This window comes from Nyctereutes procyonoides, unplaced genomic scaffold (genome assembly GCF_905146905.1).
Source record: "Nyctereutes procyonoides isolate TBG_1078 unplaced genomic scaffold, NYPRO_anot_genome, whole genome shotgun sequence".
Lineage (NCBI taxonomy): Eukaryota > Metazoa > Chordata > Mammalia > Carnivora > Canidae > Nyctereutes > Nyctereutes procyonoides.
This window is the reverse complement of record NW_026575021.1, coordinates 8595436-8620893: the sequence shown is the minus strand read 5'-3', so window position 1 is coordinate 8620893 and position 25458 is coordinate 8595436. Positions and strand designations below refer to the sequence as shown.

The window sequence follows — 25458 nt, the reverse complement described above, 5'->3', positions numbered from 1 at the left end:
AGAGAGAAGCAGAGACACAGGCAGAGGGAGAAGCAGGCCCCTTGCAGGGAGCCCAGTGCGGGACTCGATCCCAGGACCTGAGCCAAAGGCAGATGCTCAACCACTGAGCCATCCTGGTGTCCCTTATGGGCAGTTTCAAGGTCGAGTTTTCTTTCTTTTCTTTTCTTTCTTTTTTTTTAAGATTTGTTTCATTTATTCATTTAGAGAGAGAGAGGCAGAGACACAGGCAGAGGGAGAAGCAGGCTCCATGCAGGAGCCTGATGTGGGACTCGATCCCGGGACTCCAGGATCACGCCCCTGGGCTGAAGGCGGCGCTAAACCACTGAGCCACCCAGGGATCCCCAAGGTCGAGTTTTCAAATACTTTTTTCCTACCCCGCCCCCCCCCCCCCCACGGTGGGAGGACAGCATTTTAATTTCATATCCAGGGGTCTGTAAAACTTCGGTGGTTCCTCCGGTGGCTCGCCTGGCAGTCACATGGCGTTGACAGTTGACTCTAGGCCTGCAATTAGGAGCCATTTAAATGATTCAGATTCGAATGCGAGTACAGTAATAAGGTGGCTTTGTCTGCTGGCTACAGCCAGGAAGAAGGAGTCAGAATTATTTCTGTCCCACGCGTGGTGTGTGACCCTGGGCAAGTCACAGTGTTGCCTCAGCTCTTCTAGAAGGAAACGACAGTAACACTACAGCTCAGCCCTGCCAGCAGCACCGCACCAGCTGGGAACAATTATGACCAACTGTTTAAACCCTTTGGCATCTTCCAGAGGATTGTAAACAACTCCCTTCATTGGAGTTACTGGTTGCGTAGTTCTTTAGTCCCCGTCCAGCACCTCCCAATAATTTATTCATTCTCTGGAAGGTGCTACCTGGGGAAATGGGGGGTTCTCCGTCCCAGGAGATGGCCTGCTTGCCCAGAGAGACATTTTTTCCCCTCAAAGATAAAAAAAAAATATGGGGATTCCTATTCCCCACCCCGGCCCCCTAGTCTGTGCCCCTCTTCCCCTCCTACTGTGCCACACGGTCACTCCTTATGCTGCTGCAGCGTTGTTGGTGGGTCCCTGGGCGGGTCGGTTGGCCTGGCTGGGGGATGGGTGGAAGAGGCAAGGAAGGAGTCCTGATTCTGTTCTCTTGGCCTCAACTTTGGGTGCAGCCAGTCATCTGATACCTTGTAAAACGACCAGGGAGGGAAGAAGGAGAAATTCTAGTCGAGGGCCCAGGGTGCAGGGCGGGCTCTGGATACCTCACCAGGAGGAGAGCTGGCTCCTCAACCCCAGAGTCCCAGTCCCAGGCTGTTTCCTGCCACCATCCCCACCTGGAACTGGGTGAAGAGAATGAAAAGCTTAAAAAAACACACACACACAACCCCAAACCACTCAACACCCCCATTCACATTTTTATGCAACAGAAACTAAGGCAGGGGTGGCCTCTCCTTAACAACAAGAGGAAGAGGTAAACCCTTTTCCGTGTGGGTCATTTGGGAAAAGTACTATCCACCAGCTTATGCTGAGCTGAGAAACATCAGCAAAGCAAAGGCTTCTCCTTCACCTGGGGAGGGTGTCCCCTGAGTCCTGAGAAGGGCAGGGCGAGCCACCAAGCAGATGAATCATCTAGAAGGCCCAGCCTCCCAGCAGTCTGGAGGCCGCCTGCCCTTCCTGCATGTCAATCATGCCTCACCTTTTTCTAGGGCCACCAAGTCTGTCCTGCGAGGCTGGAGTCACAGATTTTTTGTTTGGAGGGGGTGGGGGGAGTTGGGGAGGAAGAATTTATAGGAAGTGACGATGCATAAAGCTTTATCCAAAGGCCTCCAGGCTGTGGGGCTTCACTCGCTGTATTCATATATGCTCAGCCATCCGCATATATGGCCTGAGGAATAAAAAGGAAGGACAAGAGTTGAAGCAGGAGTGGAGCTCACTCTCTGGTGTGGGGTATAAATGAAGAGGAAGAGAAAAAAGTAGATGTATTTCACACAATCAGCCATCCTGAGTGAGCTAGATCTTGGTACTCCCGGATTTAGAATAATCTCTAAAGGTCAAATAAAAACATCAATAGGGACTTCATTATCCCATTAGGGCTATTGGAGTAAGAGCTTAATAATGTATTCCATTGCATTATTAAGGAAATGATATTTCTAAAGTATTGAGGAAAAGATATAACTAATAAAATAAAAAGCTGACATCAAATAAGTGCTTAGCAAGCGCCACTTATGTTCTAAGTACTTTTTACGACAGCCCTGTAAGTTAGGTACTATTTGCATTGAAAGCTGGGGAAACCAAGGCATAGAAAGGCTGAGAACTTACTTAAGGGCCCAGAGCAGTTTTAACCAGTGGAAAGAAGGGGAGGAGAGTTTCTGATTTCATTCTCACCAGGCAACTTCTTGGATACTAACGAAGCTTCTTACCCACCCTCTACTCAGAAGGAGGTATCTAGTGGAAGTAGCCCAGAGGGGGTGTAGTTTCTGGGAGAAGTGTCTTCCGTTGCAAATGAATTATTAATCTACTTTATACATAGACCACATAAGTCTAGGAGGCATGTTTGTGCCCATAGTTATGAGAAAACACACCCTGAACGTGTCACTTGAAATCATCTTTTTGAAGCCTGTCAAACGAAGTCCAAGAATGGAAGATCAACCTGAGGGGCCCCTTCAGAATGATCAGTTGTAAGTCTCAATGACATGTTTTATGGTTATTTCTCTTTATAACTTCAATAGTCCATCCCCTTAAAATCTGAAAATCTTATCAGGACAGCCGTAAGAACAAGGAACTACATACAATTGGATAATATGAGACAACTTGAAATTAAGTTCCAGGACAAACCACTGCCATGATGGCTGGTTGAGGCCGGGGTGGCAACTACTAAATTCACACTGTTCCATTCTTTCCTCCCATACCATACAGGGGAACCATTAGTCCTTGCTGAAGGGCCATGGCACCCTGTAGCTCAGAGGTAACCTCAGAATCTTCAAGATGGAAGTCCAAAGACAGTGTAATTTCTATGCCTTGCTTCACAGAAGATGGAGGGATCGTCAGGAAAGGAAAAGAGTAGTGTTGGCTGGTGCCATCGGGGAGGACTTCATGGAGAATGTGTGGGACCTTGGAAGATTGGCGAGACGATGAGAAGGGCACATAGTTCTGAACGGGGTGGCAGCATAGACGGAGGCAGGGATGATCCCAGCCTGTGTGTGCTGGGGAGGAAGGCATGGTGGGGGCAGCTGGGGGAGGCAGGGGGAAGAGGATCCACTGCATGCTACATTTGTATGGCTAAGGGGGGACCAGATTACAAAGACCTTCAAGGGCTGACTGCTTCAGGTCTTCACGGTGTTTCTGGCTACTACGCTTATGATGGACAATCAGCTTTTTTAATTGGGACCAAAAAAAAAAAAAAAAAAAAAAAGGAAGGAAGAAATTCAGCATCTTGGGCACAGAGTAACTTATTAAGAGTGACATTTAAAAAAAAAAAAAGAGTGACATTTTAAGAAAGGTTGAATACAGCAAAAAATAGACTCTTCAGTACAGAGAACAACTGTAAAGTCAATAACAACAACTGTAAATAAGAGTAGACTTATCCAGAAAACATAAAGAGTGACCATGTTTTCAGTGTGGAGCTAAACTTCCAGGAGATGCCATTTCGGCGACCTTATGATCATCCTTCTCTTCAGAGGCAGGCCTCACATCCCGTAAACATGGTTGTCTGGAGGGACAGGTGGATCCCATTAGAACTCTCTCTGAACTCAAGGTTGGGCCTGTCCTGGTTAACCAGCCAGCTCACTTGGGCTTTTTGATTAGTTTTTATTCTTTTATGTATCCTGACAGGGAAATCTAAGGGGAGAAAGGAGGTCTGTTTTCAAAGCTCTTTCCTTCTAGATCAACACAATGAAGGTTGGCATGCTCAAGGCCTCCTCCTGCAGTGAACCTACGGCTAAGACCATGCCTCATGACTCGTCAGAATTACTTAGCCCCTGTTTGCTTCCTTTTTTTTTATTAATGGCATATTTGTAGAGTTGTCTACGATGACTAAAGGCCACAACAAAACATATTCCATGTGATTTTAATAAACACATCTCGAGAAAAAGCCTCTTTGGCTGAAAGTACTCAGCATTATGAGATGAAATTACTGTATACATTCCATCATATTGGCCTCAGGTTTTTTTTTTTTTTAAAACGAGCTTAGCCCCTGATCTTTCATTGGCTAATTACAAGTGCTGAGCATGATGCAAATAAGCAGATCCCACAAGGGCAATTATGGAAAATAATAGTAATAATCACGACGATCAGCTGATGTGATAGATGCCGTCTGGTCCGTGTATGTGGAAGAGATTCTGGTTCTCTCACAACCTCAGGGCCTGCGCATTGCCTGCCGTGCAGATGAACTTCTAGGACGCTCTACGGATCTACGGTTTAGGGGCAGACACTTCTCTGCTTTGTGTGCTACTTGTGGGGTTGGGGGGGTTGCGGGGTTGGGGGTGGGGTGGGGAGGGAGGACATTAGTTATTGGACTTGGCACCTATTTTGTGAACGTGGCACATATTTGTGGCCAGCATGCTCTTCTTTAGCACGCGCGCGCACACACACACGGACTTCATTGTTGGCGGTCTCTAAAATTTTCACAAGGCCTATATTCCACAGCTGTAAATATGTTAATATGATTCCACTCCTGCATAAACCAGGTGGATCAGTCCATTCTTTGGTGATCCACTGAACCAGTTCTTTATTGGTTCCTTCATATGCAGCTGTAATAATGACCCAGGGCCACGTATCAACGATAGAAGATATCTCTTCATCTTGTTAACTTTGGCCTCATTCTAAGGGCTTCCATGTCCTTGTGGATGACCCCTCCAGCATCCTTGGCCTCCTCAACTCTGAGGACATTTACCTCTGCTCCTCTTAAGCTGCTGCTTCTTATGGCCACCTCTTGGATCTTCTTATGACTTCCCAATCTTCCATCTCAAAAAATCTGAGAAATGCCATTCTCTGCTGTATTAGCCACCATTCAGGTTCTTCACTCACTTACTCACACTTTGCCTTCTTCTCTGCATTGATTATGTCCCCTGGTTCCTGGAGGTCACCCAAGAATATCTTTCCCATACTGTTTTCACTTCAAGCTTATCTGGCCCAGATTGCGCATCCTGGCCAGCATCTTCCACTTCCTAGTGACCTGGTGGGACTGTGGCTCTAGCCTTCTCTCTTCCCATAAGCCTGAAGACTGGTGCCACTATTTTAGGGATGTCCTGCAGTGTCTGCTGTACTCGTTACTCTCCTTGGCATTCCTGTACCACTTCTTCCTTCCCTCTTGATGCTCACCCCACCCTCGGTTCATTTTCCTCGCCTGGCACCCTAGGCTTTTCATGGTCTGGGCCCTGCCTGCCTATCAAAACTCAGTTATATCATTTCTTTCCCATCCGCAGAACACCGTGCACCAGACCTGAGGTGCCCGAGTAACTCTGTGTCAGAGAGGAGCACTGCTACACATCCCCGTTTCCATGCAAAAGTGGTTTCCAAAGTGAACCCTGACCGGCTCCACCCTTGGCTCACTCTGCCTTTGGGAGTCCCTGACTGGGAAAATGGGAAAGAACAAGCAGGCCAGCCCGGTTTTGCTTCTTTCTTTCCTGTCCTGGGAGCGAGCCAGACATTTCCTGTGCTGTGCCAAGCTCTGGGTCTTTTCTGGGCAGGCTTCTGATTGAGAAACTGCTGCTCACACGTCTGCCTGGTCCCAGAGTCCTCAAGCTCTTTTTTCCCTTGTTCCAGGTACTGTTCCTCAATTTAATGATTCCCATGTAAAAGGTGATCTTTTTGCCTCCATAATTACTCTTTGGGACTTTGCTCAAATTATCTCAAATGTAGATGGAGAACAGTTCTCCTTAGATACCCCCAAAACCTGTTTGTGGTTCCCATAAATAATTAGCATCTCTCGCTTCCAGGCTCTTACCCTAACATTTATTGTTCATGTACCATTGCCCAGATCGACAGTATGCACATTATCTGTGTTCTTTTACAGAATCCTGGCAGAAATCCCAGGAACTAACTCTACTTAACAGATGAAGAAACGGAGTCTCTGGGAGGTAATGTAACCTGTCCAACATGCCCACTTGGTGGCAGGCAGATGTGAGACTCAGGTACGACTCCTCCCTTGGCCTGGGAGACTCCTCCTCCCCCTGCAGGGCTCAGCTCCAATGTCATCTCCTTCACAGAACCTTCAGTGACCTCCCCGAGGTCTGTGCCTCCCTCGAGCTTGCCACACACTCTACTTCAGCCGTATTTCATGGATTGCCATTTTTAAAAGACCGTCTCGTCTCTAGTTAGCCAGGTAGGGAATACAGCTTTTCATAGGCCCTCAGGACTCAGCCCAGTGTCAGGAAGGAACTTAGCCCAATGCCTGTGATAAATATTAGTTAAAAGAACTAAAAGGGGCGCCTGGGTGGCTCAGTCGGTTAAGTGTCTGCCTTCAGCTCAGCTCATGATCTCAGGGCCCTGGGATCGAGTCCTGCGTCAGGCTCCCTGCTCAGTGGGGAATCTGCTTCTCACTCTCCTCCCTGCTTGTGCTCTCTGTTGCTATCTCTGTCTCTCTCTCAAATAAATAAATAAAATCTAAAAAAAAAAAAATAGAGAACTAAAGATGAATACAAGACAAAGGGAGGAGGAGGGGATGGAGAAACTCACGTCAAGTTAAATCTTGAGGTTCTCTTTCCTTCTCCCAGCACTTTAGGCCTGTGGACTTCAGAAAGGGAGATGATTTTATACCATTGAAGTGCTACAGTAATACTACAATCTAGACATTCATTATTCACCCCTCCATTCTTTCACTTGCTTATCCAACAAATTTATTAAACACTGCTAATACACAAGTCAGTGTCAAGGATGTGAAGGATCTATTTTCAGAAACTCACAAAGAATAAGCAGAGTTTAAGACCAATGATTAAACAATCAGAGGTGGAAATTACCTAATGGGGGGGTGGCACAGGTGCAGTTGCAAGGAGGGTACGGGCTTGTTTCTTCTAGTCTACAGGCTCCAAGTTGTTAAAAAGTACTTGTCCGAGTTTGCCCAGCTAGCAATATTATAGTAGCCTCACCTGTTTTTGGATCCTATGTGTGACACCCCAGAGAACCTGTGGCCTCTTACAACTTACGGTCTTCACATTGTATGGACGGGTTCTCTGAGAGGGTAGAAAGACAAATCACTCCTTGCATGTGGTCTCAAAGTTTCATGACCACAGTCAGAATTGCTGGCATCCTAGGAAGAATCTGAAAAAAAGACCCGTTCTCTGCAAGTGCCAGAAACATCTGTAGAATATTTACATCTGTAGAACTGAAATTCTTTTACTGTGGATCGGTCTACTTCAGTAAGCTATTCTTAAAGATCCCCATCTCAAACCTCATAAGCTTTGAAAGCATCTGGTGTAATTTAATTCCCTTTTAATTCCATTTTCTGAGCCGTCAATCCTTCATGGAGGACAAATTACCATTTTGTTCACCGTGACCCTCCAATGGATTTGCTGTCTTTTCTGCTGTCTTATAGAGTCCAGGCCCAAGAGCCTGACTTCTCCAAACTTTATCCTGAGGGAGTCTGAAAATTCTTAATAACTAGTAACATAAAGTGTTTACAGATACACACCCCTCCAAAAAATGTCCCTGTGAGATGGAGTGGAAAAGGCAAAATCAAGAGGGGAATCGTATTGCTTGGCCTTCTCAGGTGTGATAAACACAGAGGAAGCCAACTTTCTCGGTGGGGAAGCATTTTCTTTCTCAGTGAAATTTCACTTCCGTCCAAGAAAGAGCAGGTCCTCAAAAATGAGGATCAGAGCCAAGAAGCCTGTCCTTTAGTTCTCCTGAATTAAAGAATATAAGAACGAGAATATAACGAAGACCACTCACCATTAATGAGGAGATGGACTCATGGTCAGATTCTGACTAAGAGTCTCAACAATGGAAAGTTCATGTGACTTTTCTCGAATCATGAGCAGGTGAAGACGCTCCTTTTCAACTTGGATGATGAACCTGGATGGGTGCCTTTTCAGGCCTTTCTTAGAGCTGAATTCCATGGCTACCTGTCACTTCTCCATGACAAGGTGCCTGGAGTTAACAAGGGTAGACCTCCTGGTGGTCATGAAGCAGCCGTGAGGTGGAGCAGTGCACCTGGGCTGGGATGATGTGCAGGAAGGGCTTCCCCACGTCCAGTCCTGGGAACTCTGCAGCAGGAGCGGTCATCTACTCCCAAAGTCAGCATGGAAGCTGCGCTTCCAGTCCAAAGTTTAGATTATCACAGAATAATGAATCCTTGAACCTACTGTCCTTTGCCAATTATGAGGCCGTGGGGTTGTTATCACCATAGACCTTTCCTGGAGTCCTCCATTACTGAGTGGCTTAACTCATCCTGAATTGGAAATGTTGACTTCAACTGCAACTGAGGGGCCAAAGTACAGGTAAGGCAGCAGGAAATCATCCCTCGCCCCTGGGAGATGAGAATGTCTGAGAAGAGATCTGCATTTTGCATTCAAATCCCTTCAGCTCAGTTTACTCGGCATTTATGGAGAGTTCAGAGCCAGGAGCAGTGTTATTAACTGGTCTTGGTAACAGAGGCCCTAGGTTTCCAAGTTCCCTGTTTGTACCGTCTTAATTTGAGGCTTTGTCAATATCAATGCAGGCCATCAGCTCAGGGTGGCCAGGCTGGTTCTTCTGGTTCAGGCTGTCCCCCTGAAGTGGTGTGGTCCTTTGGCAAGGGGAGAGGTCACCCTTCCAGTCCAATCTCACTTTCTCTGAGTTGCCCCAGGAAGTGGACTGGAAGTACAGCTTTAACATGTCCTGCCGCAGGCATATTCACACCCCCATGTTAGGTGACTCTCACTAAAGTGTCTCCCCAGGGTGGCCAGCCCTTGTAGGTGATTTGGCTGCAACTGGATCAACACTGTTCATGTTCCATCTGCTCATTAAACTCACAGCTGTGACTACAGTGAATGCAGCAGCAAGCTAGGTGTACTGCGAGATGCTCATTCTTCAACATCATGTAGCTGCAAAGTTTTGGCAGAGGGACAACAATGGTGCTAGGATGTCCCTTCCTCATCTCTGCCCCTCGGGCTTGCTGCATACACCAACTCTGAACTTGAAGTTGGAATAAGATCTATGATTCTCCTGCTCTACCTTCAACCCATTTCAAGGTAGCATCTTCTCCAGGACGAAGGAACCAGGAACCACATGCCAGGGGTCACTGACAGGTCAGTCCCAAGTGTCAGTCTTCTCAAAGTCAAATTCTCTAAACCATTATTTCTCCCTGTAACCCACCCCTTCTCACACAATTCTCCCTGTTCTATAGAATCCGTATACCACCTACCCTCTTTATCCCTGCTTGACTGGCTGTCTTCTATCAGTACCATATTCCTCCCCTGGAAATGATCACATGAGATTTCATAGAAAAGCAAAAGTGGATCCTCATTAGGAAGCCTTGGGATTTTGCTGGTCAATGGAACGAGGGACAGAATGAGAAGTAAAAATCAGGGTCTGCCAATGTACGCGTCAAAAGTGATGGAAATGAAATTAACTTCTGCAGTGATCCCAGGATAAATCCAAATGTAAAGAGTGAACTCTGCTGTCTGTGATCTTGATACAACCATTAGGGAGTTTGTCCGCTCCTGAGAGAAACAGATGCCAAGATATGATGAAACAGGCAAGGACTTTATTAGGGATAATACCTATGTGGGCGATAATGGGACTGGAGCTAAATAAAGATTGGAAGAGCACCTGAAAAAACGTAATAATGTCTTTGTTGAATAAGTGTGTGATGGACAAAGTTCAGTTTGGAAAGGGAAAGAGAAGAGAAACATTTGGGCACAAAATGAAGTGAATTAGCAGAATTGCTATTGGGTCAGAGGTAAGGTAAGCGGGCATCCACCATGTGGCTGTTCCAGGTAATTACTCCTGACGCCTTATCTGACTGGTCTAGTCTATTATTGGTTGATGCCTGTAACTGTACTGATTCTTAATGTTTTCAAAACAACCCCCAGTTACATGGGCTATCATACTGCCTGGAATATTTGCCAATGATTTCACAAATTAAAAATTTATTTCTGATGGCCTTCTCGCTGTAACATAGGCCTCTCACACATATTAACAATTCTTATAGATAGTGGTGCAGAAACAAAGGGAACTGTTGTTGTTCTATGAATTTGTTGGAGGATAGTTTATTAAGCTGATGGCACAGCCAATCAAAGTTGCCAATGAGCTGCTGGTTTTTGTTCTATTCTTCCTAGAAAAGAATGCACATTACTCTTTTCCCATTGCCCCACTAACAATATACCAGCAACTAAAGCTGGCATACTCCTTATTTGTTCTTTTATCCTAAACACAGTATCCCCTCCTTAAATAGGAAAGGGTTGAAGAAAAAATGAACTGAGACCGTGAAATGTGACCTGTTATTAAAATTTTTATACTCACAAATGCTAAAGTAATGAAGATGTTTGGGGGAAAACTGGTGAAGTTTCTAAACTTAAAAGCCTGGTAGACAAGAAGCAGAGCTAGCAGAGCCCATGCCAATGTGGGAATGTGGAGGCAGGAAGAAGCAAGAGAAAGTGACCCAGGAACGCATAGCTATTAAGGTGAGGACTGAATTCTCACAGGCAGTTGTACTGGAGTTCAGGACAAGTTTAACTAGATCTCCAAAGAATATCTGATATCTGGAAAACACTTAGATTAGATGGATTTGTTTGTTTTTTATAACTAAAAGTAAGTTATGAATACAGTCCAAAGTCTGAGACAGAGTAACTTGTCTTTCATATAATGAACTAGAAAGTAAATTCTCAGATTAAAAATGTGTGCTCATGTCTGGGATGGGTTGGACTTCTTGTGTGGGGATGGCAAGTTGTCATCCCTTCCAAGAAAAGAGTGATGCAAGGACAGGAAACTAGAAAAGATGATGCTATGAACGTATCGAATTCCAGGGGAAGTGACATGCTATCTCATGTGCATTTAAACTCCTCTTCCAGGGGACACCTGGGTGGCTCAGTTGGTTAGGTATCTGACTCTTGGTTTTGGCTCAGATCATGATCTCGAGGTTGTGAGATCAAGCCCCATTTGAGGCTCCATGCTCAGTGGGGTGTCTGCTTGAGATTCTCATTCTCCATCTCCCTCTGCCCCTCCTCCCCATTCTTGCCCTAAAAAAATAAATACATAAATCTTTAAAATAAAAATAAAGTCCCTTTCACATTAATGAGGTGGCTGATTTTCCAACAGGGCACAAACTCTGAGTTCTAGTCATTGCTTCTGTTCTCCTGTGTGGTAATGGCCCCACCCCTCCCACTGAAACACACACTCTTACTAGCACTGAGTACTACACTATCCTTGTGGTCACCTTCGGAATGGCCCCTTTAGGAAGTTGTTTTTGATGACCTGCTATGACCATGACACCTGTTTCCTGCCCAGACTGCCACAGTGGCCCAAAGCCACACACAGCCCTCTTCCTTCTTCCGTGCCCAGGGCCTACAGGAAAGAATGGCTAAAATTCCCTGTCTCTTCTTGTGTCGGGCAAAGACAGAAATGAGATTAGGCTAGAGACCAGAAAATGCAAGAAATTCAGACTGGGGATATCCTGCCTCCAAGAATGGTCAAACTTTTAAAAATTAGGAAAAAGAAAAAGTGGGGAAAAAAAGTCAAATCAATAATAACCAAATTAGAAGAAAGAGAGTTAAGCATGTCCACCATCGTGCTAAATGAAGAACATGGCATTTCCTTTCCATTTCTTCAAAACCGTGCATACTCAGCCAAGTTACCAGTGATGTCCCTATCGCCTGATCCATGATGATGCTCAGTCCTAATCTACTACTTTCCCTTTACCCTACCTACTCCAGCCACACTGGCTTCCTTGCTTTCCCTTTTATACACCAAACATACTCTATCTTACAACTTGGTATTGGCTATTCTTTCTGCCTGGAATACTCTTCCTCAGGTGTTCCCCTGGCTGGCTACTTCCCTCCTTGAATTTTTCCTCAAATGTCACCCTTTCAATGGGACCTACTGGGACCACTCTATTTACAGTTGCAAACCTCCCCCTTCTGCTCCCGATCCTACATACTCTGCTCTACTTTCATTTTATTCCATGGCATTTGGTACTTCCAAAATGCTTTCTTATTATTGCTTATTTATTATGCATATTGTTTATTTTCTGTCTGTTCTTATAGATTTTCTTGAGGGCAGGCATCCTGGTTTTATACATCAATGTCTAGAACAGAGTGTAGGCCATGGTAAGGTGCTCAATAAGTATTTGCTGAAGAAGCACATAGCAGAGGCTTTCATACACAAAATTCAACTAAATGGGATTAATGTATGAGAATAAGGGCAGGGAAAGAGAAGAATGCAAATATGAAAAGGTCAGAAATAGGATATTAACATCAGCAAAAATGGAGTTAAAATTAAAATCATTAAATAAGGCAAGAAAAAGACACTCCACCATGATAAAAGACACTTTTTATAAAGAGGATATAATAGTCCTAAGCCAGTTTGCATTAAACATCAAAGTATGCATCAAATATCAGACATCTAACTATATGAAACAAACACAATTAGAAATAGAATAACAACTTGATTTTTTAAAAAGTACAATTCCGGTGGGTAACTTCAGGCTGTCACTAGAATGACTTTGGAGTTGTGACCACAAAAGCCGGCCAAAAGAGATATGCAAAATTAATGAGAGGTAATTTAATGATCTATTAGGAGTCGATGAAAAAATATTAAAATAATTGAGAATTGAACCAAATAACAAAAAAAAAAAAGGGGGGGGGGCGTTGACTGTAAACAAATGCTAAACTACTTAACCCTCTTCACAGCCCCGGTTGATTTGCATTACTCATCAGAGAATTAAGGGAGGATCCAGGAAACCTAGATTATAAAATCACTGCAGAACTGGGAGTTCCCATTAACCTAGGGAAGGGGAAGCTGACAAGAGTTAAGGGCCATGCCTAGAACTGAATTAGTATAACTTCTCCCATATTCTAGTGGCAGAAGGAGTCACAAGGGCCACCCAAATTTAAAGGGATAGAAAAATAGTGTCTCTTGATGGAAAGGAGCAAGTTCACACAGAGAGCAATGGGATAGGAATCATGGTATGGAAGCCATTCTGGAAAATACAATCTACTGTAATAGATAGTTGGCATGCTTAAGAAGAAAATTTAATATACTATCTTTATATCACATAATTTATAGTGCAGTTGAAAATTTTAAGGAAATTTAATAAATTAAGTTATAAAAGTATCATAAAAAGGAATTGCATTTTTTGGCCAGATTTATAGATTTAATAATAATATCTGTCAATTAATCTTAAAATCTCAGTAAATGGATTTCTCTTCAAATGTAAAAATCTGGGGACGCCTGAGTGGCTCAGCAGTTGAGCGTCTGCCTTTGGCTCAGGGCATATTGGTCCCGGGGTCAAGTCCCACATTGGGCTCCTTGAGAGGAGCCCGCTTCTCCCTCTGCCTGTGTCTGCCTCGCTCTGTGTGTCTCTCATTAGTAAATAAATAAAATCTTAAAAAAAAAAAAAAAGTAAAAATCTGGAGGAAACCTCACCTCCTAAGAAAAAGGAAAAGCAGAATAATCTATGCAATTATAACTCTTCTGGGTTCCATTAAAGATCTGAGGTTGTAGGGCAACCAACTAGCCTGAAATCTAATCTCGAAGGAGAAATAAAATGAGTACTAGCTAATCTGAAGCAGAGTATGGAAGGGAGACAGATTTTTCATAAAAGTAGATAAGAAACCTTCAGCTAAAATTTGCAAACAATTTCTGAAGTCAAGTTTGGGCTATCAGGAAAGCATAGCAATTCTGGGAGCTGCAGATAAAAGGAAAATTCACACTCAATCACAGGCTCTTCTCCACAGACCACACCAGGCGTTCATGAGAAAGACTGGGGCAGGGTAGAAGATGAGAGAAGGCCTTCCAAATGGTTCAGACGTGTGGAAGGAAGATGAGAAAGACAGCAGGACCTGTGAAAGCCAAAGGGTATAGAGGAACACCTTTCAAACACTGAAAAGGAAATACTGTAAACACAAATTTCTATACGCAGCAAAAAGCTGTTCAAGTAAAGGGAAATTAAGACTTTTTCAGATAATCAAAGATTGAAAGCATTCATTACCAATAGATAAGAACTCCAAGAACTTTTAAAGGAATTTCTTTAAACAAAAGGAATATGAGACAGAAACTTGGATTTGTACATTAAAAACAAAAAAAAAGCACTGGAAATGACGAAAATAAATGGACCGTGGAAGTCAGGACACAACACCATTTTGGGAGCACACACTCCTCTAATCTGATTTCATGGGCTACTTTATATTGCCCAAACTACCCTGAAAAAAAAAAATCTAGCATTCTAAAATATAGTAAGAATAGTTATTTATGTGTTATTTGGGGGAAAAGACAACTTAGTTAAGGAAGAATGAGACTGGGACCAATTTATAAAAGAGCAAAATTTTTTATTTAAGTGTGGTCAAGTGTAAAAAAATAAGTAGCAAGGATAAGAAAAATCCAGAGTGTAGGAGGAGCATTGAAAATATAAGCACTGGGTGTTATGCTGTATGGTGGGAAATTGAACTCCAATAAAAAATACACAGAAAATAAAAATACAAAAATACAAAAAAGTTATAAAAGCCAAAAAGAAAGAAAGAAAGAAAGAAAGAAAGAAGAAAGAAAGAAAGAAAGAAAGAAAGAAAGAAAGAAAGAAAAGAAAATATACAGTTATGGGTGCCTGGGTGGCTCAGTTGGCTAAATATCCAACCCTTGGTTTTGGCTCAGGTCACGATCTCAGGGTTCTGGGATTAAGCCCTGTATTGACTTCCATGCTCAGTGCTGAGTCTGCTTCAGATTCTCTCTCCCTCTGACCACCCTCCCAGCCCCCACCACCACTGGCTTGCTCTTAAATAAGTTAATAAAATCTTAAATTTTTTTTAAAAAAGGATATATACAATTTTAGAAAGCCAAGGAAGTCTTACATTTTAAAATTTATCATTTTAATAATTTAAAATTTAACTAAAAAAGAATACAGTTTTAACCCACAAGCCATCCCCCCCAAAAAAAAAACTTATATTAACTTGATATATCTCTTTGGACTGTATTGGACAATTCTGCAGAAAGAAAGAAATAAGGACATAGACTTGATTATTTTATTTACATAATAACTATGTAGCACTTGTTATTGCTTATTTCCATTCTAAATACCTTACTAATATTAAATAATGTAATCCTCATAAGAACTCTATGAAGTTGACATTATTATCATTCATATCTTACAAGTATGCTCATAATCATAGGGTAAAGTGAAGATTCGGAAGTAGACATTTTCTCTGAAGTCTTTGCTTTCGATCTCTATGCCATGCTGTCTTCCAACACCATAATTGGCCCAAACCCTACATTCCTGATAGAATTCTCATGTCTGTGAAACATTTATGAACATTTATACCTGGCTGCAAAGAAAACTTCAGCAAATTCAATGAGTAAAAATTCTATAGGTTATGCAGTCTGATCCTAATTCACTACATAAGAAAGAAAATATTTTAAAATGACCAAAAAATTGACTACTTGGAAATTAAGAAATTCTTAGATTACATTTGGCTAAAAGAAGAAATTAAAGGGAAATCATTGGCCATTATAAAAGCTACAAAAAATAATTTTATAATATACTCTAAGGCTCTACGAAGGTTGTATCAAAAACTTTATAGTCAAAATGTCCTTGTGAAAGAATGAAGATGAGAAATAAAGAAACTAAAACCACATTCTAAGAAATTATCAAAAAAAGAAGAAAACAAAAGAGTAATTAATAAAGTTAAAATCTTAAATTAATGAAGTAAAAAACGTAGTAGAATATGTAAATAAATTTAAAATCTTGTTATATTAAAAATGCAAACATTTACTAGATAAGCTTGATTTTTAAAAAGAAGAAAGGGCAAAATTATAAAAGATCAGGAGTTAAAAGAACAGGTTAAAATGACCAAAAGGATTAAAAGAACATAATATGAAATTTTATGGGAACAAATTTTGAAACTGGAAAAAACATTGGAAAAGAAGAGGACAAACTTTCTTTCTTTTTTTTTTTTTTTTTTTTTTTTTTGTGGATGACATGATTGTAAACCTAGAAAACCCAAAGGAATCTAGTAAAAATCTCCCAGAATTAAGAAGAGAATTTGGTGAAGTAGATGGATCTAAAAATATGAAAACAAAATCAGTAGCTTTTCTTTACTCTGGCAATAAGAACAGGAATGGAAGAAATCCATTTAAAACAGTGAAAAAGAAACCCTTGTGAAATACTTAGATTTAACAAAAAAAGGAAATAAACAACAAGGTCATACTAAAATATGTAAAAGGAGAAATGAAGAAATGGAAAGATATACCAAATTCTTGGATGAGAAGACTCAATGCCATAAAAATTCCCCCAAATCTCAACAGTGTGGGTATTTTTTGTCTTTGCTTTTGGCAGTTGGGTAAAGTGATCCTAAAGCTTCTGGAGAAAAATAAATACCAAAGACAAGACAAATAATTTTGGAAAAATAGAGATAGGGCAGTGGACTTCCTTGCCAGTTATTCCAACCCTCTATGAAGCCATTATATTCAAATGAGAACACTATTGGATCTCAATTTTATGGCACATCCAAGGATATAGTACAAAAATATGAATGAAAAATATAAAGAAAAAGCAAAACTCTTGCAAGAAAATCCAGTAGATTATATGTACTATTTGTGCAAGAAAAGTTTTCTGATAAAAACTGAGAAGTCAAAAGCTACAAGAGAAAAGACAGTTGTATTTAGCTATAAAAATTACAATTTTAAGGCAAAAGTTTACAAATATCATTGACTATGACAGATTTGCAGAAATAGATATAATACAGACAATATAATTAGTTTTTATAATGTATTTTAAAGATTATAATTTGACAAGAGAGACAAGAACAAGCCAATAGGAAAATGGGTAAAGAATGTGAATGGCCAAACTCAGAAAAGTGAATCCAAATGCCAAGAAACATGCAAATAACCTCAAATTCACCACAAGGGAAGGGGTTGCAAATTAAATTAACAACGAGATGTCAGATTGTCTAAAATTTAAAAGATCCATAACATTTATTGCTGGCAGGGCTGTAGGAAAGGGAGCAAATTCATGCAGCGTGAATGAAATGAGAAATGTTAGAGCCCGGATGCCTGGGTCGCTCAGTCAGTCAAGCATCCTACTCTTGATTTCGGCTTGGGTCATGATCCCGGGGTTGTGGAATTGAGCCCTGCATTGGGCTCTGTGCTGGGCATGGAGCCTGTTTGAGATTCTCTCTCCCCCTCTCTCTCTGCTCCTCTGTCATTTCCTCTTAAAACATTAATTAAAGACCTTCATATGAAGGGTAACAGGGAGATGGTATATGACTGCCCCAGCTCTTCCTTTGATGGGATCATTGTGATGATGAGTCCAGAGGACCAGCTGGGTCTCCAAGTGGCACAGAGTCAGCAGCTTTAAGTCGAATATGTATGGAGTGTCGGTCACTGGTCGCTTACCCCAAGGAATTATGCAAGAGCTGTACAGTTGAAGAGTGGCCTACAAATCCAGAGACACAGCTATTAAGACCTAGCAAGATGCATGGCCTCCAGCATCTTCACTCCCCACCTCCTACATTCCCTTGTTTTCTGTTATGGAACTAAATGGGAGGAATTCCAGACACTGCCCACCCTCCAATTCTGAGACTTGGTAGACTGGGAGAGAGAGCACAATGTGTCCCTTGGCCATTCTACCTTTGGACAACTGGTAAGGCTGGTGGATTAACAGAGACTGAATGGAGTGCAGGGTAGGAGACCAGGTCTGTGCCCTTGCCCACGGGTAGGATTCTGGGTCAAATGCCAGACCCATAATCCATAAAAATGGATCCCTAGGAAAGTTCTTAAGCAAAAAAACCCCAAACCCCAAAAACAAAACAAAACAAAACAAAAAGTCACAGCCTCTTGGGGAAATAGTAAGGTGATATGTATTACAATTAGAAATACATAGACTCTTCAGGCCAGCAGTCCTTTTCCTGAGACCCTGTTGGGTAGAAACGAGGTCACCAGAACCAAAGGGTTCACATAAAGGTGTTTTTTGGAGAGTGAGAAGTTATTTTAGGTTTTATGGTTTTTTTGTTTTTTTGTTTGTTTTTGCAAATTGTTCACAAAAGCTACATTGTGTTTCTAGGAATAGGAGAATGGCTGAGTAAACTATGGAATATCCATATGATGGGCCAATGTAGCCACTAAGGAGAATGATTCCAAGCTGTGCTGGTTGACAGGAAGACCTTCAGAAGGTGTTGCTGACTGAGTAAGGCACAATGGTTCTATTTTTGTAAAAGAACAATGATCAGAAAGCACTTGTATGTTATGTGTGCCCATGTGTATGTGATTATGTAGCCATTGGTAAAAATAGGAAAGACACATCTTAGACTATTCATATGGGTTATCTGGGTAGGTGGGTGGGTTGGGAATTGGTAGGTGTGGAAGAGAAAAGGAGGCACCAAGCCAAAAAAGGAGAAAACAAAAAGACCACTCACGTATGACCGCACACTTGTACCTCGGCTTGAATCACCTACGCAGATTGGACAAAAGGAACTCACCTGGCCAGTTGGAGGGACCGTACCTCACGGATAACTTCTTCCTATCCAGGAAAATTTGCTATTCCATTTGTATTCCTGCACGCCAACACATTCCCCGAGAGATAGTTTCTGCTTCTGGGGTTCCTATATTTAACTCTAAGACCCCTCCCACATGACATAGCATTTCCTCTCAGAAATAGCACTCAGAAAGTCTCCAACACCTTCTGGAAATGGTTATCTTTTGATGTTTTTACCTCTCTTGCTACCTTGTCCATGCTTCCTTTCTTGGCTGCAGGGTTAACCTAAGTAAAGCGGATCACACAATTCTGGGCAGAAGGTGAAGGGTTCCACCACGGGTACCTGTGGAAACGGCCAATTCTTTAGCTCATACATCCTAGAGTCACAGACTTGTCCAAATTGTGAACTTCCTCAGGATCCAAAATGAAGTAAGATAGGAAGAAGCCAAAAACGACTTGAGATACTTTTAGTCAGCCCACGCTGTTTACTGCTCCCGAGTCCCTTCCCTTCTGGTGTTTATAGAATGTTTACTAGACTTGCATTCCACACTCACATCTGTCTCCTTCAGCCTCCTTGCGGTGGAGCCATTTCCTTCACTTCAAAGGGAGCTCCAGGTGCAGGGAGGACTCCAGGGGTGTGGCCCCGCCTGGGAATCTGGCTCCTTTTCTCTGCTAAGACATGTACATTCTTCATCTTATCCCAAGTTGACTTTTGGAGCCATTCCTAAATTCATTCATCTGTTTCTGGACTCTGAAGTGAGACAGAAATGGAGATCTCTTTCCTCTTTCCTCACATCATCAACCCTAGTTTTGTCATGACACTTCAAGTCATTAGCTGTGGAAAGAAATGAGGGCTAAACATGCCACTACAGAGAAAATGCCACAACTTAAAGAGTGGTACATAGGCTGAGGGAGATTACTATGATGATGGCCTCCAATGAATTATGGAGACATTTAAAACTCATTGTTTTAAGCTATTATCATTATTTTTTTAAAATTCAGCGGTGGTTAACTGATGCTGTGCCATGTGATATGCTTCTCCCAACAAGAAGAAGGGACTATTTCTCCATCCCCGTAAACCTTTCTGGGCTGGACCCGGGCTCTGTGGGAGTTTCAGAGCCTAGGCCCTGGGAGGCTTCCCCTCTTGCTGGCTTGGAGCCTTGAGATGGCCATGCTGCGAAGAAGCTCAAGCCAGCCTACTGGTGAACGAGAAGACTCGGGAAGAGAAGAGGCTCTGGCCTGTAACCAGCCACGTGAGTGAGGCCAGCTAAAGGCAGTCTCACAAGTGATTCCAGACAAAACCTGCCAAGGAATAGCTCAACCAACCCCCAGAATCATGAAAAATAATAAATGGTGGTTGTTTCAGTCTCCGGGTTTTGAAGTGGTTCATCATCTAGCAATAGTTGACTAATACACAGGCTTGGACATTTTGATTCAGTACCTATCCTTTCTCTTTTCTAGTGTTCTGTCTATAATGAGGCTCCTTTTCATTTTTTTTTCCCCATAGAAATCTAGGAAAACACATTCTCTACATGGACACAGGTCATTCCTAAGTACTACACACTTTAAAAAGTTCACAAGAGACAAGACTGCAAAGGCAGGCATTAGGTCTTAGGGCAGCACCATATGACCAGTGAGAGGTCAGCACTTGTTGACCAAATTAAGAACCTTATGAGATCCCTGTCGCTGCAGTCATCTCATTCTCTGTGCTTGCGTGTGTCGCAAAACAAATATCTGGTTGGTTTGGCTGGCTCTGCAGGTGTTCCCTTGTTGCCTCACTTTTCCAAATAATAGGTAGTTCTCAAAGATTCCAGGCTGGAAGCAGAGAATACCACCCCCCCCGCTCCCACAGTGGGTGGAAGACTGGGTACATTGGTCAAGAGGGTAGTGGTTGTAGATATATTAGTGGCTGGGGCGGTAGGAGCAGCAGCTAACATTTACTGACACCTTATCAATATGCCAGTCATTATGCCATTCACTTTCTTTAGTCAATCAGTTATTTATCACTTCCATAAGGAAGCTGAGGCACAGATGTGTGAATTGATCCATCCAAGCTGACAGTTAAAAGGCAGAGGCTTATCTCTTAGCCAACTCTCTGGCTCTACATGTGGCTAATTGTATAGTTATAGCCAAGGAATATTTAACTAAGGTTTAAACGAAGGACTATTAAACATAGTCACTTAGAAAAGTTACCCGATAAGAAATCACCTATAAGTTATAATCTCCAAAGCTTTTAAATATCACTTGTAGTTTTCACCGGTCAAGAAACAAGCATTACTGAGAACATAATATATGTCTGTGCTTGTATGCACAAAGTGATAAAACTGTGAACCAATAAAAAAACAACATCAGGTAAGAATCTTGGCCCTAAAGGTACTTACACTAAAGAGAACCAGACTTACTCAATGAAATGACCACAGAGTAGGACAAGATTAAAAAAAAAAGTAAAAAGAAAAAAGAAAAAAAAAAAAGAACAAAGGAGTTCTGAGACCTCACCTCTTAGAAGGAAGAATCTGAGTCATATTTCAAATCATCCTTTCTCCTCGAAGCAAAACCACAGCTTTCTTTTTGGATGTCACAGCACTAAAAGATGGTTTAATAGGCCAGACTAACCTGTGTTAACAAGTAGAATAATCTCCAAAAAAAGAAAATTTACTTTGGGATTTAAGATAATCAAAACTGATTACTTCTCAAGAGGCTTAGAAACCCAAAGCTGTAAACACAGCTGGGGAAATACTTGAATGTGGGTCCGTGAATAATCCATCCTTCTGCCTCATGACGTGGACATTACACCACACCACTAATGTCCACCACGTGGACATTACACCATGAACCTATAGGAAAGCAGTAAATATTTTTATACAACCTTGTTGGTGAACAGAAAAAAAATGTATTGAGATAGGCCCACCCACATCTTCTACGCGTGTAATGTAAATATCTTTCTTGTTTTATTGAAATAAGGGCTGAAAGATCACATTCAGCCCAGCCACTAAATCGTAACACAGGGATGTTGTATACCAAACCTATGCAAACTGGATTTTTCTTCTGAGAATTTAGAGTGCCAGTAGAATTATTTTTGATTGACTGAAAAATAAATGTCCTACTATTTGTTATCCAATAATCCACAACAGCATTTGCTCCAGTTTTCCCTACATGGAATAATTATGACTTACCAAGACCTTTTTTTTTTCCAATGGAAAGATAGACATTTGTGTATTAACAATGATTATCTCTGGCAGTGAGATTAGGAGCATTTTCTGTTTTTTTGTTGTTTTTGAAATGTTTCAAAATAACACACATTGTTTTCATAATAAAAAGATGTTATGATTTAAAAAATTTTTTTATGATTTTTTAAAAAGCAATCAACTCACTTAACTTCCTCAGTGAAGGACAATCTTTTACTATTTGAATAATTTGCCCTTCATTATTGTGCGTACCAAATAAACCCTTGCGCTCAGTTCATGTAAAAACAATTTCCCTTCAGGAGAATTCCTATGATCCGTTTTCACTTAAATCCAGAAATGCATGTCAAGGCTAAGAATATTGTGACACAGAACTTGAGGCTTGGAAAAGAGTCACTGTGAGCAGGAAAGAAATGATATTTTAAAAATTCCTTTTTCAGATGACTTGCTGTGTAGTTCATTAGCAAAAGACACAAAAAGTACTTTCTAAAATAATAATGACCCAGAACCTTGCTCTTTGAGATAACAAGGCTCTGTTTTTGCAGGTGGCCTTCTACTCAAAGAACAAAAACTGGAAGCATCCATTGAATTGCCCTGTTTACATGTGTTGAGTCATGCTAATGGAACAGAGCTAATCAGGCCCAGGGTACAAAGCCCTTTATGTGAAGGAGAAGGGCCAGCCTCAGATTCACTAACTTCCAGATGCAAACACTTTCACTGGCCTCTGCAAAGACACCAACCTGCTGTGGGTGACCTTGAAGGCAGAGCTGGCCATGAGAAAGACGATGTGAGCCACATATAGAATTTTAAGTTTTCTAGCAGCCACGTCTTATTTATTTATTTATTTATTTATTTATTTATTTATTTATTTCTAAAGATTTTATTTATTTATTCGAGAGAGAGAGAGAGAGAGAGAGAGAGAGAGAAGCAGGCTCCCTGCAGGGAGCCCGATGTGGGACTCGATCCCAGAACCCAGGGATCACGCCCTGAGCCAAAGGCAGACGCTCAACTACTGAGCCACCCAGGCGTCCCTCTAGTAGCCACATTTTAAAAAGTAAAGAAATAAATAGGTAAGTCCGTTTTAACATTATATTTTATTTATATATATCCAAAATAGTCTCATTAAGATATCAAAAAAATACTTCGGTAATGCACGTTCTTTTTCTTTCTTTAGCGAAGTTGTTGAATTCCAGTCTGTTTTTTCACTTACAGCATAGCTCATTTTGGACTAATTGCATTTGAAGAGCTCAAGAGCCATGTGTGGCTAGTGGCTAGCCGCCTTTCTGGACAGTGCAACTCTCAGATGAAAATGTTATTCTCACCAAGTAGGATTCTAGGCTCTTAATCCTTTTTTTTTTTACATTGATATATAATTTGCATACTATGAAACTCACCTTTTAAAGTGTATAGTTCAGTGGTGTTTAATGCATTCACAGGACTGTACAACTGTCACTACTATCTAGTTCCAGAACATTTCATCGTCCCTAAAAGAAATCACATGTCTCCACTCGTCGCTGTCTAGTCCCTTCTTTCCCTGGCCCTGGCAACCACTAACTTGCCCATTTTGGACATTTTATATAAAAGGAGTCATACAATAGGTGGCCTTTGTGTCAGACATCTTCCCCTTAGCAAAATGCTTTCAGGTCTCAGCCATGTCGTTGCATGTATCATTCCTTCCTCCTTAGGGTTGAGGGCTAGTCCATTGTATGGCTATCTACCACATTTTGTTGGGTTCTTTCCACAATCTGGCTGCTATGAACATTCGTGTAAAAGTCTTTGTAAGAGCACACATTTTCGATTCTTTTGGGGATCCCACCTGGAAGTGGGATCATAGCTCCAATGGTAACTCCATGTTTAACTTTGTAAGGATCTATCAAACTGCTTTCTCAGGTGGTTGCACCATTTTACATTCCCACCAGCAATATATGAAGGTTCCGATTTTTCCAACATTTGTTGTTGGTGTCTTCTTTGTTACAGCCATCCCAAGGGGTGTGAAGTGTAAAACTTTTAACAAACCCAGGGGTCAGCTAATGTTTTTAACAAAAGAAAATACAAAAACCATGGTGGCGAAAGTGCAACAGGACCTGTGATATTTCTCCAGATTTAAAAGATGAGGGATTAAAAGTTTACATTTGCCACATTTTTGGGTAAAGGAATGCATTGTGGCTTTGTTAAGAAGCTATTTTCTTCTCTCTGTGCCATCATAAAGGAAGGGGGTTCCTTTAGCAGTAACAATATGTATTTGCAATTCCTGAGCGTTTTCTTTTTTTTTAAGTTTAATTTTATTTAAATTCAATTAATTAATATAGAGGCTTTGTTAAGAAGCTATTTTCTTCTCTCTGTGCCATCATAAAGGAAGGGGGTTCCTTTAGCAGTAACAATATGTATTTGCAATTCCTGAGCGTTTTCTTTTTTTTAAGTTTAATTTTATTTAAATTCAATTAATTAATATAGAGCGTCTCATTCATTTCAGAGGTAGAGTTCAGGGAGTCATCGGTTGTACATAACACCCAGCGCTCATTACATCAACGGAGTGTTTTCAACATATTTGCTCAGTGTGAATCCTCACCTTGGCCCTAGTAAGTGGGTGCTGTCATCATCTTCATCACGAATGCTTACTCTGAGGCCCAGAGAGGTTAACTAATTTGCTCATGATTCTATAACTTCGAGGGCATGATTTTAGTCATTAACTTACTTACTTTATCTTATTTGCTAACACCATTTGGTAGGAAGTCATCAGTGATCTCCCCTAGACCAGTGGTTCTCAAAATGTGGTCCCCAGACCAGCAGCATCTCCATCACCTGTAAGCATGTTGAAGATGCAAATTCAGAGGCTCCATCCCAAACTCTGGGAGTGGGATCCAGCAATTTGTCTTAAAAGCCACCCAGGTGATTCTGACACATGCTAACATTTGAAAATCACTAATCTAGAGCAAATATATCACATGACCCAAGTTCATGGAAAAACTTATATAGGTCAGATACAGTGATAGGTGTTGGGTGCGTGCAGTTTGTGGATGCAATGCTGAAAAACATGTAACTGTCCTTCCAGTGCTTAGAGTCCAGTGAATTTGATAGATGGGTGATTCAGCATTACCTTCCAGTGCAACAGGCTCTAAATTAAGGTATGCATGTGATACTCCACCCAGGGATGGTGAGAAAGCCGTCTGGTGGAAATGACTTCCAAGCTTCCAATAAACTTTGAAAGCCAATATTGGTTTCAAGTTACCCAAGAATATCTGTTACTCCTGTTATGTTTTGAAAAGAATCCAAATTCGATAGCATGACCTTCCAAACGCTTTACTAACCAGCTCCTGCTTATGACCCTACCTTCATCTCCTCTTTACCTCCTTGCTACTCAGATTGGGGGCTACAGCGTACATTGGCATCACCAGCGGGTTTGCCAGCAATGCAGAATTTCAGAGCTTACTCCTGACTTGCAGAATCCGAATCTGCATCTTAACAAGAGCCCTAGGTGATCTGTATGCATATTAAAGTTTCAGAAGCACAGTTTCAGCTCTAGTGAAGGACCTAGAAATTTCCCCAAACTGCCAAATTATATTCTCTTTGCAGTACCCTCTACCCAGGACGCCCTTCCCATCTTTGCCTTCTCCACCCCCCCACCCCCAGAGAAGTTGGACACCCTTTCAAGACAACACACTGACGGTGCATTGTTCAATTACTTATTTTTTTTTTTTTTTAGT

The 25458-nt window shown here is 41.6% G+C and overlaps 1 protein-coding gene across 2 annotated transcripts in view; it reads right to left on the bottom strand.

Annotated features, from left to right (window-relative positions):
- Positions 1 to 8514, bottom strand: part of LNX1 (ligand of numb-protein X 1) — a 128077-nt gene extending 119563 nt beyond the window's left edge. Inside the window, exons 1-2 of one of the 2 annotated variants that reach the window (XM_055340967.1) lie at positions 7865 to 7903; positions 7063 to 7234 (exon numbers count right to left, since the gene is read on the bottom strand). The gene's annotated coding sequence lies outside the window, so the exon portion shown is untranslated. Of the gene's footprint in view, positions 1 to 7062; positions 7235 to 7864 lie in introns of both variants that reach the window. The other variant, XM_055340958.1, reaches the window with a different exon arrangement.
- Between the last annotated feature and the right edge of the window lie 16944 nt (positions 8515 to 25458).